Below are 18,333 nucleotides of genomic sequence, written 5' to 3'. Positions count from 1 at the left end.
TTAACCCAAATAGGGAGGGCTACGTGGCTGCCGCAAAGTTCGCATGGCCCTGAAGAGTAGATGGTGTGCAGAAAGCAGGATATTGAAACTGCTTGGTATGTAGAAGTAGAGAAGAACAAAGGAGTACTAAGCTGTTCTAACTGCAAGGCCAGCTGGACAGGCATGTATCGATCACAAAGATATTTTTAAGATAATAGTACAAGTCACATAGCAACCAATCATGAGCTTGGCTTTTGCAATATGTATGAGCTAATTAACAAACATATATAAACTGTATAATCTGTCACAATAAACTGAGACTTGATGATCATGATAGCATGAGTCTTGTCTCCCGCGGCATCCCTCTAACACCTTACCTCTCTCCATGTTGTGCCCCTTCGCTGTACCTGTCATCCATGTTGCGACCGCCGGGTATTGCCTCTGCTGCTCCCGAAAATGGCGACCAGAGCACTTCTGGGGATATCCAAATTAAGGACAGTAACCAGAAACTCCGAAAAACCCCTGAAGACAACAAGCCAACTTAAAACCTGAACAACAAACTGACTTTGGCCATCGGGAAGGAGTCCCTCCACCTTACCAGCACTACAAATCATCTCCAAAGCATCGCCATACCTAAGTAGAGCCAGCCGAGAGCAAAAACCTTAGTCGACGAGTCCAAAGGCGTCTTCCCAGGCACGCCCGTGAGGACGGAAGCCCCAGTTCTGCTGCACACCAAAACTGACTACCTCCTCCTCTGCGTCGCCAAAGGGAGCAGCGGCAGTGTGCGCGACCCCTCGGGCCCCCACCCAGAGCTGGTCACTTCAATAAAGGCATTAAAAAGGAGCTGGTCTCCTTGCCCGTTCTTAACAAAAAGCATATGTACACTTTCCTGATAGCCTTGGGATTTTACTCCTTAAAAGTTGCTAAGTTTCTCTATCAGTCTATTTGCGAAGTAACTGGTTATCCTAATAAATTTAGATACATTTCCACTTTGATTACAAATTAAGCATTGCACCTTCAAGGCATATCCAGGGATGCACAGGTGACACTGCGCTCATTGTCTCAAACAAGGTGAGCACAAACATAGAAATTCCTGTTATTACCTTCCCATGCATAGCTTTTACCTTTCTGTAGCCTCAAATGACCTCAGTTCTGTGATTATATTAAAAGCCATGGTCATAATTTGGTTTTAAACTAAGAAAACATGCAAATTAGTATTTCAGTGATAGCAGTGGCAGATCTTTTAGCTTTAATCCAATTCCTGCTATATTCAGAAACCTGCTATTGGCTTCAACAGGAGCCGGCATGGGTGCTTAACCAGGAATAAATCTGGAAGGTAGTTGTCAGTGATTTTCAGCATGAAAATGTTTTTATAGACATTGTAAAGGGAAGTGACAGGTAGCAAATACTCAGAGTCAGGAAATTCTGCAACCAAAACCTCCAAATGAAACACCTCTCCTTTTACAGACCTAGCCTTCAAAGACCTCTCTCAGATCTGTGGAGCTCATGGGAACCTCTAGCACCTTTATTTATAGTACGCTTAGTACCTTTCTTTATAAAGGTAAATTATAATTGAAAGCTGTGAACACAAAGGGAACATTTAAGCACATGCAGTGTCTTTAGACACTGCAAACTATGTTTGCTTTTGCTCTACCATACTCCAGTGTATTTGGGAAAATAATGGTTATGCAAACCTGTGTGTCAGTGTAGTTAATCACAGTGGCATTGTGTGGATGGATGGATGGATGGATGTACAAAGCCTTGGGATAGAAAATACAAGTTCAGACTTTGTTAATTATTACTGATAGATTAGGAGTGCTTTGGTTGATCTGATTTTGTAGTGTTGCAGTATCTCTTATCTTAAGGCGGTCAGTAAGATATAACTCTCTACCCCACACATGCAGACCTGTCAGTGACCAAGAAAAGGACCCATCTGCAAGAGGATCCAAAGTGCACCAAGCAGAAAACCCCTAGAGACTTTAAAAATCCCTGGGTGGGACGCACCCGGTGTCTTTCGAGGGTACCTCGTGTCTGGAGAAACACCTTGTTACACGGCACTGCTACAGTTACCTCTGGCTTTTCCCACAGACCCTAGGCTTACCCTGAGGCCTCATCCTCTGTTGTTCTAGTTTTTAATAAATAGGCACATGTTTTTCAGAAGTCATCAGCCTCCTTTTAATTTCATTTTGCCTGTTTACCACAATGAAATTCAGGATTTCAGCAGGACAAGACAAGAGCAGGCAGCTTGGCAGGCCTCCATCATCTCCAGCACTCACCTGCCTTGCCAATTCCTCCTCTTCCTGTAGCCATTGGCTGAACTCCTGTTGTTGACCTGCGGCCTTCTCCTAGTACCTGTGAGACTGGGACCTGTTTGCTTCTTCCTGTGGCACATTCTGAGGAGGTTTAGAATGAAAAGAATTCCACAGAACCTGCACTTTGGATCTTTGCCTATTTGCTGCTTGCAACTGTCAGCAGCAGAGGTGGAGTTTGTGGTTCACTGAGCTATACAGCCCAGAAAAGAAAAGACTAAGATCAGGAAAACCAGGATCAATTCACTCAGAATTTTGTCTCCAATGACTGGTGACAAGTCAGGAGTCTAAAGGGAATCTAACAAACCAACTGTTCTGCTCAGTTTGGCCAGACTAGTGCACACACCTTCTCCAAGTCATTTGCTAGGTGGCAGCCTTCTGCTTCTCCCAAAACAATCCCTGCTTTTGTCTTCACTGTAGAGGGAAGCTCAGGCAAAGCCCACCCATGCCCAGCTGCCCTCAAAGGCAAAAGGAACTCCCCAAGCAATCTCTGCCTGCATCCAAGCACCACAGTGGCTTCTGTAGGGAGTCCAAAATTCCTCTCCCAGCACCAAAGCAAGGAGGAACATGTGCTAGAGCCCTTGCTGAGGCACACACACTAGAATACACTGCTGGATTGGACAAAGAATGCACAGGACATACTCAGCAGCTTCAGGAACTGCTTCTCTCCTGGCTTGAGCGGGGAAAATTGCTCATGCTCGGGTTTTCAGGCTGCAGAGAGGAGGATTCTTCGGAGGATGCTGCTGCAGCAACAGCTTTGATGGCATATCCTGCACCCATCTGAGACAAGAAATTTGTTTGTGTCAGAAAGGTGCCTGGCAGAGATGCACCAGACAGAGCATTTCAAAGGCAAGCCCTTAGGAGCAGCGCTGGTGTTTGGCTGCAAGCGGAGCTGTCAACTCTTCCCCCTCCAGTCAAACCCAAACAAGCAGTCAGTGACTGCAGCTTGTCACAGTCAGCCGTAGTAGAGACTGTGAAAGGGAAAGGGCAACTTTACCCTTCACCCTGTTCTGAGGATTGCATTCACCATGGACAAGGACAACTTGTTCAGAATCTGCATGGGTCACCATGCTCGCCTGAACAAACCCCTCAGAAAACAAAGGGAGCACTAAGAGGCCAGTAGAAATACATTCCAGGATTGCTGGGCCCAAGCACTAGCCCTGCTGCCCAGGGCAGCAGCTGAGATTAAGCAAGCCAGCAAGTGTCCTTCTGAGCAGCTGCCATGGAGACCACAGAGCATGGTGGTCAGAGACATTGGCCCCATGCACCTGCAGCTCTGCAGGGGAAAGGCAGCAAGGGCAGAGACCACTTGTTGCATGACTGCAGTGCTTCCTCCTCTTCCACTCACCTGCTTTCCTTCAGACAGCCTGTACTGCAGCAGGACCTTGTGCATCCTTTCCATTTCTTCATTGTGCCTCTTCTCCATTGCCTTCATCTTGCTCCAAGCTTCCCGCAACACTGCCTGCAGCTTGTCCTTGGTATTCTATCAAGAGGAATCTTACTGGCATCTGCAATCTCGCTCAGGTTTCTGCTGTTGCAGTCTCAAAAGCATTTGTGTTCAGCCACTTCCTTCTGCTTCTCTACCCAGCTCTAACCCTTCTATCCTAGCTATTCTTCCTGTTGCTCAGTGCTGGAGCCTGCCAGGCTCTGTGCTTCCAGGGCCTACAATGGTCCTTGCCTCCCCTTTCCTCACATCTCCAGTTCACAATCCCATCACTGCCCCTCCAAGCTCTGCTCCCTGGCTAGTCAGGCTCACCTTTCCATTCTCCCGCTCCTTATTCAGCTCCTGCCTCAGCTGCTGTAGCTGCTGCTGGCCTTTGCTTAGATCTCCCAGCAGCTGGCACATCTCATCAAGTAGAGCAGTCTTCGTGCACTGTTGCTGCACAGAAACAAAGAGAAGACGGCTTTAAATGTCCCACACAGCACTTGTGTGGCAACCAAGATTGATGTGCTCATGCTTTCGAAAAGCAGTTTGTTCTCCTTCCTGTATTTACCAAGGGCCAGATAAGAGACAATGCAGACAGACAATATCCAGAGAAGCAGTGCCCATAAGGAGCCAGAGGAGTCCAAAACAACTCACAAACTCTTTTCACACTCTGTGCCTCTTGACTCGCTCTGGCTCTTATCTTTTCTCATCCAGGTTGCATGATGGCTATTTACTGCTTCATCTCCAGCAGCCTTTTCTCCTGTCCCCTCTGTACCTCTGCCATGAAGTTTGCCCATTCCTCCAGCTGCTCCTGTGCCTCCCAACTCTGTTGTTCCAGCTGTCTCTCCTGATTAGGGGAAGAGACACATCCAGATCAAGTCCCATCAATGCTCCCCAAAGAAAAAAAATAGAAGCTTCACCCCTCCAACAAGCCCCACACCTGAAGAGTGCACAGTAGTGGCTTTGTGCCCTCCAGCACGTAGGAGAAGGGCCAGCATGTGTAAGGAAAGGAGAGGTCACCTTCCTTCCCTGCTCTGATGGCTGCCTGTTTTCTGGCCCCCCTCTCTTCAGGATTTCTGTCTGTTCTCAGAGGCTCTGTTCTCAAATTCCCCTGCCCTTTGATCAAGGAAAAGCTGCAGATGGACTGCAGGACGAGGACGGGGCCAGCACCTCAATGACCCAGTCACAAGACAGGCCACCAGCTGAAGTGCCAGCACCACGGGGCCTGTTGCAACTGCTTCAGGCTCCAAGGGAAGACCTGTGTCCACCGTGGGAGGACAGAAAGCAAGGAACCCAGTTGCTGGGACTGCAGTTGGCAGCAATGTTAGCAGCAGTCTGCTGCATGGCACGAGGCTGTGGGGACGATGCTGCCCCTTCACTGCCATGCTTTGGGTGGTGAACACCCAGCCTCCTGGGGAACTTGGCTTCTGCCCATGCTGAACCTGTGGCTGTATATACTGTCCCAGCACTGTCCTCTGGCTCTTCACAGGCCTTCAAGTGTGAGCTCTTGACCCTCTCTGCTGCCTGGCTCAGCAACGTGTAGCCTACAGCAGATACCTGTGACCATGTCCCATACTCAGGCTGCTCTTCTGCTAAGCCAGCCCCCCAAACTCATCTGAAAACTTCAGCCATGTATTGTTTCTTACCAGTTTTTGCACCATCTTCCTTTTCTTCACTCCCTCTGCAGCTTGCCAGGGTCCCAGAGCCTTGCTGCACTGCTCTTCTGCCCAGCGCAGCTGTTGAGCCGTGGCCTCACACTGCTGATTGCTGAAAGATCTTACAGCCAGCAGCTCACCACGAAGGCCCCTCACATCCTCTGCAAACATGACACACGGCAACAGTCAGAGGCTACACAAGCAGAGGAATCTAAAAAATGATGGAAAAATTATGATGATTGTTGGAACTCAAAATGTCTCTCAGACATTTTTAGAGGTTCCAGGCTTTGGTCAGAAGTATTCTAGACCCCAGAAGGCAGCTGGAAACAGCTGTGATTTCGAGTTTGAGCCATGGAATGAGTTACCAACTTTGGAGGTGGAACAAGCAGTCACAAAGGGCTAGATCGTATAGTAAAAGTAGTTACAAAGTAGAGGGGAAATTTTTTTAGTATTGTACAGGGGGGTTTTAGCACCTGTACAGGGGGGTTTTTACTTTGTACATGGGGGTCAGAAGTTCTAAGATGGAGGAAAGTGAGCTGATCCTGTCCTTCCTCCTTCTTCTTCCTTACCTCCATGTTCTTGGTGATGTTGGTACTCACAGATTGGTTTAGAGTAAAAAAGCACTTTGCAATATAGGTATTAGGTATTGGGGGAAAACTATAAACACGTAATACGTAATATATAATATAAAAGATAGCAGCAGCCCTGGGTGGGGAGAGAGAAGAAGAAGACAGTAGATAGAGAGGATGTCAGTGTGTGTGTGTGCCTCTGCCTGGGCTGCTGATCAAGCAGCCGCAGCCCGAGAAGACAATCTTTTAGATAACTAACAATAAACTGCCTTGAGTCCAAAGAGCAAGAGCCTGCGCAGGTTTTCTTTGGAAGCACGGGTTGGAGGAGGAATTTCACCACCACATGGGACCCCAGAATAAGGCCGGGGTTCTCACAGATGATGAAAGAAAACCAAGAAGGAAAAGGAATAGAAAGTGCAAAAGAGATGTATGAGAAATACCAGAAGTTAAGAGTTTTACCAAAACTATGAAAGTTCACTTTGATGAGTTAAGGTTGATGCAGGCTAAAGCCCGATCAAAGAATTAGAGGGGGGATTGTTATGAACAAAATAATAAAATTTAAACTTTTGGGGAATGTTGTTAACAATGTATTTATGAAAGGGATGTTGCTGATACAAGTAACAAGATCTGTAGTTAACAGGGTGAGGTGCAGGGTTGGGTGTTGTGGGCGCAAAGCAAGGTGATTAGTTGTATTAAAACTCAATACTGCTGTGTATAGCTAAAAGGGGACTGGACCCAGGGAGGAGATGCCAATCTTTGTGGAGGGGGGCAGAGAAGCTTCCAGAAGTATTGCACCGTGGAACACGGCCACAGCTCGGATCAGGACTGGAGGAGAGGCCAACCAATAGGAGGCGAGAATCTCAAAATGATTGGCCAAGACTGCACCAACTTATGGGCCAATCAGCAACAGGAAAAGAGACCTATCACAGCACGGATCCTGAGCGGCCAATCAGGAGAGGAGAGAGACTTTAAAAGGCCTGGGGGGTGTGACGCCCGGGTCTTTCATGGGAGCAGGTGTGCTTGGAAATGCTTCTACGTATACAGTTACTAAGTAGTTGAAACAGTCTCTGGACTAGCTGCAGGCTTTGGCTTCCAGTTGTTCTGTCTGTAATAAACAGGCTTGCTTGTTTTTAAGTAACTGGCCTCCTTTTTTTTTGCTACTTTGAAGTTTTCGTTGTAAGCCTGTCCATAACACCGGGAGCAAAGAAAACTCCTCAGCCCTTTTGGGAAACTCTGGTAGAGTAGCATAGGACCCCTGAAAATGTCAAGACTTCAGAGACTTGAAATAATGTACTGAATTGTTAGACTTTCAACAGTCTGGAAAAAAAAAAAACAACAAACTTCGATTTTGTTTTAATGGCTGTTTACTAGGGTTAAAGTTCAAACATTCGGATAAGAGTTAAAACAGCAGCAGACTAATAAACCAGGAGGAGGAGGGTTAAGGAAGGGTTTAAACTTCTTTCTGACTTGGGGAGGTGTGGTGTGGTGGGGTTTCTTTAGCCACAGAAAGGCTCCAGTGATGCTCGGGTTGCTCAGGCTGAGGGTGCGGGAAGTGCAGCTCTGCCCCTGCTCTGCCCCTGCCCTGCCCCACGTGTGGAGCTGTGCCCAGCTGTGCCCAGCTGTGCCCAGCCCAGCAGGATGTGCCTGTGGAGCAGGGCCGGAGGAGCCGTGGGGATGTGTGGGGGCCTGGAGCACCTGTCCCCTGGCCAGGCTGGGAGAGCCGGGGCTGTCCAGCCTGGGGAGGAGCAGAGAGCGGGGAGGCCTCACCGCGGCCTTGCGGTGCCCAGAGGGGGCAGAGAGCCATGGCGAAGGGGAAGGGTTTTAGACGAGAAGGGGAGATTGGGATTGGGTGTTCGGGAGAGCTGAGGGGCAGTGAGACATTGGAACGGGCTGCCCAGAGAAGCTGTGGCTGCCCTGTCCATGGACCGCTCCAGGCCGGGCTGGGCAGGGCCCTGAGCGCCCCGACCTGGGGGGCGGCAGCAGCAGCAGGCAATGGCTGAGCTGCCTCCATGGCCTTCTGGAGCTCCATGGGTGAGCACTGCGGCCATCAGTTACCTGGGCATGGAATGTTGCCACCGGTTGCCAGGGGCACTCCTGGTTCCAAGGTTCTGTTGGCACGGAGTCTGTTGAGCCAGTTGAGGGATTCTCTGCTGCGCAGCAGACGCAGAGCATCCGTCTTCTCCATCCCGCAAGGGAATAGAGAGCAATTTGCTGACATTTGCCAGCCAAACTCTGGACTGATCGTACAGGTGAGTGCAGAAGATTCCTGGAAAGGCTTCTGATGCTGAGGGGCTGGGCTGGGCTGCAGGATGGGCTGCGGGTGGGCTCAAGTACCGGAGTCATGGACTTCGCCTCTTGCTTTGGACAGGAACTAGAGACTTGGGAATGGGAGTCTTAAGGCATGGGAGTGTTCAAGAAAACTGGCAATCCAAATGGATAATCTCACCTCTACTTTTCTGATAGGTTTGGAAGAGCAGTTTTCTGTCACGCCAAAAAACCTGCAGTGGGCTGCCTAAAGGAACCAAAGGGATTGATCACATCCCTGACATTCCTTTTTTGCAGTTTGTCCCACTTATTTTGGTGGTTGTTTTTGATCACGAAACACCATGAGCTCAGTAAGTACTTTGCAACTCAATGCAAATCTGATTCTTGAAACGTTTTCCAGGGTACGTCTAGAAAGCATTTCAAGAGTTTGTAGCAAATGCAGAGGAACAGAAACCTTTGAAAACTTCATGTAACTTGATGTTCTGGAATTGGGAAGGTTTTGAATGTCTGTGCTTGTTAGCAGTAGTGCAGAAATGCTTACGGTGTGAGCAGCAACCTGCTGGAATTGGGAGCTGGTCTCCTCATTTTCAGCCATTGGGACAGGCTCTTTCTCGGGGAGGTGGCTTGTCAGAGATCAGGGGTGCTGTCTTTTCCCAGATGTGATGTGCTCGGGTGGGAATGGCCCACAGCAGCATTTGGTGTGTATTCCAGCCTTTGCAGGAGTGCTTTCTGTATCCTTGTGTGCTGTCATTGGTGTTGCAAAACCCAAGGGCCATGTTACTATTAGTGGCAGAGAAAATGCTGAGGCTTTGTTCCCTGTCAGCATCAGTGAAAGCGCCCTGGAGGAGCAGTTGATTCCGGACCAGCTTGGAAACGGAGCAGGCTGCTGCCCTCCAGCGCAGGTGGAACTTTGCAGACGGAGCCAACAGACCTTGAGGAAAGTGCTTTTGAGCCTGGTAAGAACAGAAGCGGCTTCTGGAGGGTTGAAGACCATCTGGCCATGTGCTTTTGCCAGTTTCTAGGCCCTTTACTGGGGAGGAAGGGAAACCTTGGGATTGAGGAAGCTCCTGGTATGGCTTCCCTAAACAGCAAGCCTTCTGACAACGGTTTTGGTTTGTGACTGAGATCATTATTGCTGCTGCTTGTTATTGCTGCTCTTAGTGGCTGCAAGTGGGAGATGAGCTGTGTAGGAAAGGTCCTCAAGTGCTGCTCAAACACCTGAACGTGTGTTCTGATGAGCTGGCAGTCACTGCAGCTGCCACAGTGGAGGGTGGCAAGCTGAGTTTGAGATCTCCCAAGCTTGACGGAGATGAGGAAAACCTGTCATTAGCTCTGCCCCATCCTTCAAGGAACCAATCTACAGCATGGTGCCATAAAATTAGTAATTGCTGTGGTTTGTTTGTTTGGTTTTTTTCCTGTGTGCTAAACACTCCCCTGTGTGAAATGAATCATCTGTTGGTGTGAACCTCCTGTAATCTGTTGTCATCCAACAGAACCTGTGAGGAGCTCAGCTGCCCTTCAGCTTGTTTTGCACAGGGTCTGCCCTGCTCCCTGTGCACTGTTGAGGGCAAAGCTTGAGTGAAATGTTGGACACATTCCTGAACTTGAGGGCACGGTGAATCCAGCCACAGCCTGTTCTACAGTGGTAACCCATTGCATTCCTCTGCAATCTCTGACCATGGTTCTAATGTTCTCTCTTTTCAGCTGGTGTAGAAGTCATAGATCTCACAGGTGCCTCTTCTGAGCCTGAAGTCATCACTATCAGTGATGATGAGTCTCCTGTGGTAAGTGATGACTGGCACACTCCTCTCCATCTTGCATTCAAATTAGTTTTCTTGTCTGTCTTCTGAAATCTTACTGAGTACCCTGGCCTCAAAGGTTGAATGATGGCTCTGATTTGCCACAGTTTAGTCAGCAGTTCCCAGTCAACCACAAACACACTCATGAACATATCAGCATGCCTGAGAACTGCTTGCAGAGAGCAGGTGAGCAACCTAAAAGGTTGTTGCTTCTGTGATTTAAAGGAAAGCACAGGAGATTTTTGACTTCCCAAGGAAGAAGTGTTTTACCTGCAACATCAGTTTCAGGTACCTCTGTCATTGAGGTGTAAAATGCAAGTGGGGCTGACTGGGGTACACAATGATCTGGTTTCTTATTCCAAGAAGTCTTTAAAAGGGTCACATTTGGTATTTTTTCATTTTCCCTTAATATTTGGTAAGAATATGCTTGGATCCAGCCCACAGTGCAGTGTATCTGCTCAAATTTGGGTTGCCACTGCTGCTGTGCAAAACAGAAACATGCAGCAAACATAGCACAGGAGTTATATCCTGACAGGGTTGTTCCTGAACCTTTGCAAAGAAAAGGCCTCAAATTTTACAGCAGAATTTGCATGACCCAGCTCCACATGCACCAAATGCAAGAGCAGGGTTGGGTACTGGGTTTTTTCCTCTTCAGTAGCTGTTCATATAATAAGTAGTGTTCAGGCTATCACAGCTGAAATTGCCAGTCTGGGGGAAAAAGAGAGACACAGCTCCATCCCAAATCCAATTAGGGAACTGAAATAGGGGCACAGGAAGTACAGTGTTCAGGTGGTTCCTAAGTGGTGGTTCCATTTCTACCCCATTTCAGGACATGCAGCAGAGCCAGCAGCAGCCACATCTTTCCAGAGCATCAGAGAATTCATCCGAGCCACTGGCAAGTAGTGATGAAGAGGAACCAGGAGATAGTGGGTATGTGAGAGTAAAATATCTCTCTAAAATCTAATTTCTGATATATAGTGGGAACAGGTTTTTCCAGGCTTCTGGGTTCTGCTGAAGTCTGTGCAGAAACTTCAGGCCTGGAATGTAGTGACCTGTCTGGCAGAGAAGTAAGCAAAAGAATCCAAAAAACCACATAGCAAGATCCAGCTGAAACCTTTCTTTTCTTTTCGTGATGTCATGGCTGAATATTTGTTACAGTGTGGCTTGATAGATGTTGAAATGCTTGCAGCACATAGCGGCTTGGGGAACAGTTGTGGTGCTGGGCTGGGATTTTGTTTAATCAGAGTAGGTATTACATGCTGGTAACTCTGTCTGCAGTGAGATTATTGGCTTCACGTTCAATGGCTGCATGTTCTCTCTGGTTCCCTCTAGTGCATGGCCAGCAGGTCTTGCTAGTCCTGCAAAGCGGGAGGGTGTCAACTCACAGGTGCAGGACAAGGAGCAGAGCCAGCAGCAGCCACATGGCTCCAGTGACACAGAGAATTCAGCGGAGCTATGGGCGAGTAACCAAGAAGAGGAGCCAAGAGATAACGATGAGTATGTGACTGATGAAGTGTCTCTCCAAAGTGTAATTTCTGATATTCAGTAGACAGATTTTTTTGCCAAACTGCTTGATTCTGTGTGTTGGAATCTGATTTGAAACATAGTGGCCTGTGTGGAAGGGAACTAATGGGAAAAAACCCCCAACAACAGAGCAAAATCCCAGAGAAACCTTTCTTCTCCATTCAGGAAGGCATTATTGAATGTTTCTTAAATGATGGATTGCAATACACTGTAATGCTTGCAGTACATAAAAGCTCTTGCACTGGTGTGTTTCTGGGCTGGGATGTTGCTAAATGAGAATGAGTGGTTATTTCTGTTTTTGCAATTTTATGTCTTGGTAGCTCTCTTTGCACTGTGAAATGGACAGCTGCATATTCTTCTAGTTCTATTAACTCTGATGAATGGCCAGATCATTTTGAGAGTCCTCTGACATGGCAGGATGATATTACAGATGTAAGCATGATGATCTTATCACATGTTCTTGTCCTTTCTGCTTTGTGGGAGGGGAGGAGACAGAGTGGGAGCTCTGTCTCTGTCTCAGCTGCCACTCTGTCTCCTCAGTTGTCCTCGGTGGGATGCCACATGCAGCTGGCTGGAAGCACAGCCCTTGCTGGGAAGCTCCAACTTGCCCATCCCTCCAAGTCCTTTCTTGGTGGTGTCCATAGAGGGAGAAGCCCTTGCCAGGATGGCACTGGCAGCTCTGTGTGCTCCTTATAGTTTTATAGCATTGCCTGAAAGACTGCACATAGTCCAAGTCCACTTTGCCTGGTGCCAATAGAACAGCAAACTGGAATTCTTTACTTCCAGATTTCTGTTGTGGCTTCTTTTCTTCAGTAGCTGTTCATCTAACGTGAAGTGTTAAGGTTATCATAGCAGAATTTGCCAGTTTTGGGAGAATGAGGAAAATAAACAGCGCCAGGTCAAATCCAAATAGGGAACAGGAACAGGGGAGAAGGGTGTTTAGGGGGTTCCTAAGCTGCCCCTGTACCCTGTTGCAGCAATGAGAGCACAATCAGCAGCACCCACTTCTTTGCTTTTCAGGGCAGCAGCTCTTTGTGCTACTGCTTTGAATGCTCTTAGGCAAACTGAGAGGGTGATACCCTACCCTTGCTCCCCTCTTCTGCTGTAACTGCTTTCTGAGCTGGGGTTTGCGTGCAGCACCAGGGGGCTCACCAAATCTAATTGTATCTTCTTTTCTCTCCCTTCCCATGTGCACCAATGCAAGCTTCTTGAAGGTGAGTTGATGTTTTCCAGTAGGTAATGGACTTTTATCTAAAATGTGATCATTAGTTTTGTTGTACTTTCCCAAAAAAGTCAAGCAGCAGGGATTGAAACTGCTTTTAGCAAAAAGCAAGGGGCAGGGCTAAAGCCTCTGGCCAGTGTCTTAGAGAACGGATGCAATGTGTGTGTGGTGGCCTCTGTCAGTCACAGTGGGAAATGCCTGCAATAAAAGTAGCAGAATACTTACGCAGAAGGAACTTTAATTTGGTAACACTTTCTGCAGTTTTGATTGATTAGTGATTGATTAGTGTTACATGGACCCTGGAGTTGCAGAGGTCATCTCTGCCTGCGGTTTCTGAGAGTTAAAAAACATTTCTTGACCCTTTTGCTGTTACAGAGCAGGCCCTTTAAAAATGGCTCTCCCTGTGACTTGGTCAATATGTTGTCCACAAAAATTTGATTTGTTACTGGGGTGTGACAGGTAAATAATCCTACACTTGAGAGAGACATTGGTTATTTATTTCAGTGTTTCACCAGTCTGGGTGCTCAGTGGTATTTCACAAATCGGACACACGCACTCTCAAAATAATTTCTGTTATTTATAGATTTTATCAAACAAAGAAATTAGCATTACAAGTGACATGGTTATCTCCTTAGCTCGTATTCTGTCTTCTTTTGGGTAATGATTGCTTATTTCTCACTTTAATTAGTCCACTTGGTCCATTGCTCAGTTTCCCTCTTCTTTTGGGCTGGGGAGTTTCTTGAGTTGCTGCTCCATGAGTTGTGGGTTGCAATCTCCCCCTGCAGGAATTATTGTCTACCAGTCAGAGCTGCTTTCAGGAGTGCTGGGTTTCTTAGTCTCTTCCTGGTCTTGGGAGTTATGCCAGATGTTCTTTTGGCTCCTCAATTCTGCATTTTTTGTGTCCACTCTCAGTGGGCATCCTTCTCCCCAAGCTTTGTTAACCCTTCCCCAAATCTGAGATCCTTCAAGCATGTCAATCCCGGAACCTTTACAAGGCAATTCTACCAAGAAGGAATTTGTTTTTCTTCCCCACTTAGAAGCATGTTTGTTAGTTGCTGTCTATTTAATGGAATAAATCTCCCTTCCAGGTGATTTGGTTTGAAAGTATAGAATGATCAAATATAGCAATACAAAGTGCATCCTTCCTTAAGAAATCTTTCACATAGTCTACATTTTGCATAACATATAACTCCATTTTCAAATTATCTTAATTCAGGAGGATGATGATGGCAATTTTTAAAGGGGATACTGCTCCGAGTAATTTTATAGTATCCAGGGACTTTCCTTGAGAATCTCTTGGGTCATCTTTTTTAGCTGTGTGGAGGCTGAACAGAGCAAATATTTTATGTTGTTTTGTAGCAGAGTAGTCACAATGTATGGAAGGGTCCAGTCCTAGTATTTGGGAAAGTTTTTGAAATTGTTTTTAACCCAGCTGAATAGTGTCCATTTAAAATAGGAACCATTGCTGACTACTTATATCATTTGTTTCAAAGGTAGCTCTGGGGAGAGAGAGAATAATAGATCTAACTTCTGAAAATTAAATTACAGTGCATGGAGAGGAAAGGAGAAATGTTACACTGAGCAGCCAGGAACAGGTGGATGGCTCTGGTAATGGAACAGGAGCTGATGATGCACCTGTGGCTGACTCAGGCCCTGCAGAACAGGGAGCAGAGGAGGAGGACTCTCAAAGTTCAGAGTATGTATGCCTCATGCCCCACCACACACAGAATTCTGTGCCTTTCTGTCTTTTCTGTGCAGGACTTAGTAATACTGCTATGCCTGATTTATCTTTGATGCCTTCCCTACTCTACTTATTTCCCTCCTTCTCCCATGTTGCAGGATGATCACATGATACCATTTGAATTTTGGGAGAAAAAAGCAGCCCAAAGCAGATGTACATCTTTGCGTAGAGCCTTAGAGAAGAGTGTGGGAGTATGGCAAGGAATGGGGATTTGTCACAGGCCATAGCTCAGTATTGCATTTGCTTTTTCTGACAAGCTGTAGTAGTGATGTTCGGTATGGAAATGCTTCCATTGTAATTACTGGGGCTCGGCATCACGGGGCCAGCAGGCAGCAGCTGGGCGAATTCCAACAAAAATTCCCTGCTGGAAAGGTGCTAGGTGGTTGCCTTTCTCCTGGAGCTGGATCCCTTCTTCCCAAGGTAGACTTGCACACAGGCAGTTGTGGAGGTCCTGCTTTTATGGCCAGTGCTGGATGTCACAAGCCCTGATTTGCTTGCTTCTGTGATGGAAATCTTGCAGTTCAAGTTGGGTGCCTGTGCAGTAAAATTCCCATTCTGCAGAGGAACAGGAAAGTCCTGCTGTAGGAGCACTCCATCAGGATAAGAAAGACACAGTTCATCAGACTGATTAATTTTAACCAAGTGTCTTTGTCACTAGGGACAACAAAGAACATTACAATTATGATCTAAGGTTTTCAAAGTGTCTTTTTGGGGTGGGGGAAAGACACAGGTTTTAATAAAGCTGGTGTGCTTTGAGCCTTTTGGAAAGGCAATGTAGGAGACTACCTGAGTATGGAACTTTTAGGTGTCAGGCCTTAACTATGCCACCTAAAGGGCTTCTACGATTCTAAACCATAATGCATTTTACCAATGAATTTGTAGATGCTTAAGTTTTGGTTGTTAAGTCTGTAGGTGACGAAATCCCAACCCCTGGTTAATATAAAACAGGAATACTTTTTCCCTCCAGTCTCAAGCTTCTCAGTTACTGAATGTAGCTGCTCTGTTTAGTTAAGGCTGAAATAGCTCAGTGCTGCAGCATTTAAAATTGACCAAAGGCTCCTTCCCAGGGCTAGATCTTGCCAGAACTGTGTTACTCTGCAGTTTAAAATTGGGTCCTGGAATGAATATTCTGGGGTGAATAATTCCCAGAGGACAGCTGATGCTGTAGTTACAAAGCTGTTACTGATGACCTGCTGGAAGTCAAAGTTGCCATACACAAACTGGCCTGTGCTAGAGACTGCTGCTACTTCAAAGCCCAGAGCAGGGTGACTGACTGCACCTTTCTCCTAGGGAAAGCCAGGACACCCTTTCCCTCAGGGCAGGGGAAACCCCAAATCCTCATTAAATGCACAGCAAACAGAGTCTTAAAGACAGCAGGGTTCTTCAAAGGAAATGTGTCATGGCTAGTCAGCGCAGTTGTATGAATATGTGAGATTTTATATATCAATAACCACTGAAGCGTGGTTATATTAACAGCTGCGTGTTCTTTCTAGTTCTGTTTCCTCTAGTGCTGAGCAAGGAGTTGTTATCAGGTGTCCGCTTTGCATGGAATTTTACTCAGAGGTAAGGATCCACCTGTTGTTGTCCTTTCTGCTTTGTGGGAGGTGAAAGCCAGAATGGGGGAGCTGCACAAGTCACTTGGATGATGTGGGATGCTGTGGGCAGCTGGCTGGAAGCACAGCCCTTGCTGTGAAGCTCCACAAGTCACTTCTTGGTGAATGTAGAGGCAGAAGCCCTTGCCAAGATGGCACTGGCAGATGTGTGGGTCCCTCATAATCCTAATTCTAGGTGCTCTAAATAGAGCCTGGTGCCAGTTGAGCAGCAAAATCAAATTCTTTCCTCCCAATACATGTTGTGGTTTTCTTTCCTCCAGATTGTGCAGCACGGACGACAGCTTGTGGCAACCCTATGTGGCCATGTCTTCTGCAGCAGATGCCTCCCTATTGCCCTTGGGGTTGCTCACATATGCCCAACCTGCGAGGTGAAACTCAATGCAGCAGTATATTTTCCCATTTATTTATGAGTGCTTCTGAGGACAGACTGAGATGGATCTTGGACAATAGACAGTGTAGAGACTTGTTTCTTTATGTATATAGTTCTTCCTGTATAAACTTTCATTTCTGCTGAATTCAATTATAAATAAAGTTTTGATTGATTTAAATATAGCCTGTCTGCTCTTCTGTGCTGGACTGTACTGATTGTAGTTCTTGTGGCCGGTGTGTGTTGTACAGGGAAAAAGAAGCACAGCCTGCTTGGGGTGAGAGGGATTCAATTTCTCAGGCCAGACTCTGGTGGATGCTGTGGTGAAAATGTTATGACTTCATTGCTCAGAAGATGAAAAGAGTAGCAGGTTGTGCACACAGCCAAAGAAAGCAATGTTCTTTGACAATGACTGGTATATTAACAAACTGCTGCATTTAGTGCTGTAAGGTTTCATTAGAATTAGAATCTGGAGGCTTCTGAAGGAATGTGTTTTTGAATGTCTGCAGTTGGTTACCACCTTTGAGCTGTTGGCAGTACAACTGTGTTGTAGCTTCCTTCAATCACAGCAGTATAATCCTATGTTACACTGAAGAGAAATGCAACTGTCCAGAGATTTAAAAAGTGGACATAAGAGAGGAAAGACAATTACTTCTGTTATACACAAGTAATAAAGAGGCACAGGCAGATCTCAGGTAAACAGTGGGAGAGTAAATTCATTGTGCCATGAAACAGAAAACTCAGATGACCAAACTGAACTGAGGTCCTCTGTGTGTTAAAAGTTGGTTGTCTGTGTGGACATGAATCCTTAGTTTTGGTTTTTCATTTTTGTCTTTATCGTATTATTTATCTGCTTCCTCAGTCATATTTCAAGATGTCCTAATATTGCCATATTTAGGTAGAGGTAGTAATAGACAAGGTTCAATGTACCCTCTAATTTTTATGTGGCTTGGTCTTAATGAAAAAAATGAAAACATTAGTATTAGCCTGATAAAGTGACTTTTTGATTTTTGTTTTTAATGAAGACTACTTGAGTTGTCAAGAAGACTACTTGAGTTGTCAAAATTAAACTCAAAGGTAATTTTTCAACAGACACAAATAAAATTATTTAATTACAAGATGGCCATAAATTTTAGACCGATGTTTTTTGTTTCTCATTTTTTGGTAGACTTTTAGCTACTTGGTGGATGCAATGACAGTACGTAGAAATGTCTTACTAAATTATCTAAATGTCTTTCTAAAAGCTATATTCCTAGGTGACATGCAATGCCACGTATTCTCATTAAAAGGAGCACTTAAGGAAATGATTTATGGTCAAGTAAATTTAAGTAATGAAATGGCACTCAGCTGATATTATAATAGGTTTAAACAGATGTTAGTATGGTTCAACACTATCGGCTGAGGCAATTTTCTTTAAAAATGTTGGTATAGGGTTAGGAATTAAAGCATTCTCTGTGTGTATATATATATATATATATATATAATTTTTTAGAAAGTATTGATCTAGGGAAGCACTGATTAGCAAAAAGTAACTGAAGAGTTAAAGCATTGGTTTCAGTTGTGGTGCATAGCTGTCAGCATAAGGAAAAGCACATTTTCAGCTCATTTCATCATTGGTCTGTAGGCATAGGAGAAGTGGGGCTTTTTGAGCTTTGAAGGCCAGACCAGAAAGACAGCATATTTGCATTGTTCATTTCTCATAATCGGTGCTTTCAGATAAATACAAGGTGCTTAAATATTCGTCTATTAAATGTATATTTGGAATTGCTTTAGTGTCTTTGCATTTTTATATAAAGTATTAAATCTCCTTTTGGATTTTTCAAAAAATGGAAAAGTCATCCCTACCCATTCTTCAACACCCAGC

This window comes from Lonchura striata, chromosome Z, assembly GCF_050655825.1.
Source record: "Lonchura striata isolate lonStrDom1 chromosome Z, ASM5065582v1, whole genome shotgun sequence".
NCBI classification, from domain to species: Eukaryota; Metazoa; Chordata; class Aves; order Passeriformes; family Estrildidae; genus Lonchura; species Lonchura striata.
Note: the sequence above shows the minus strand (reverse complement) of the source record.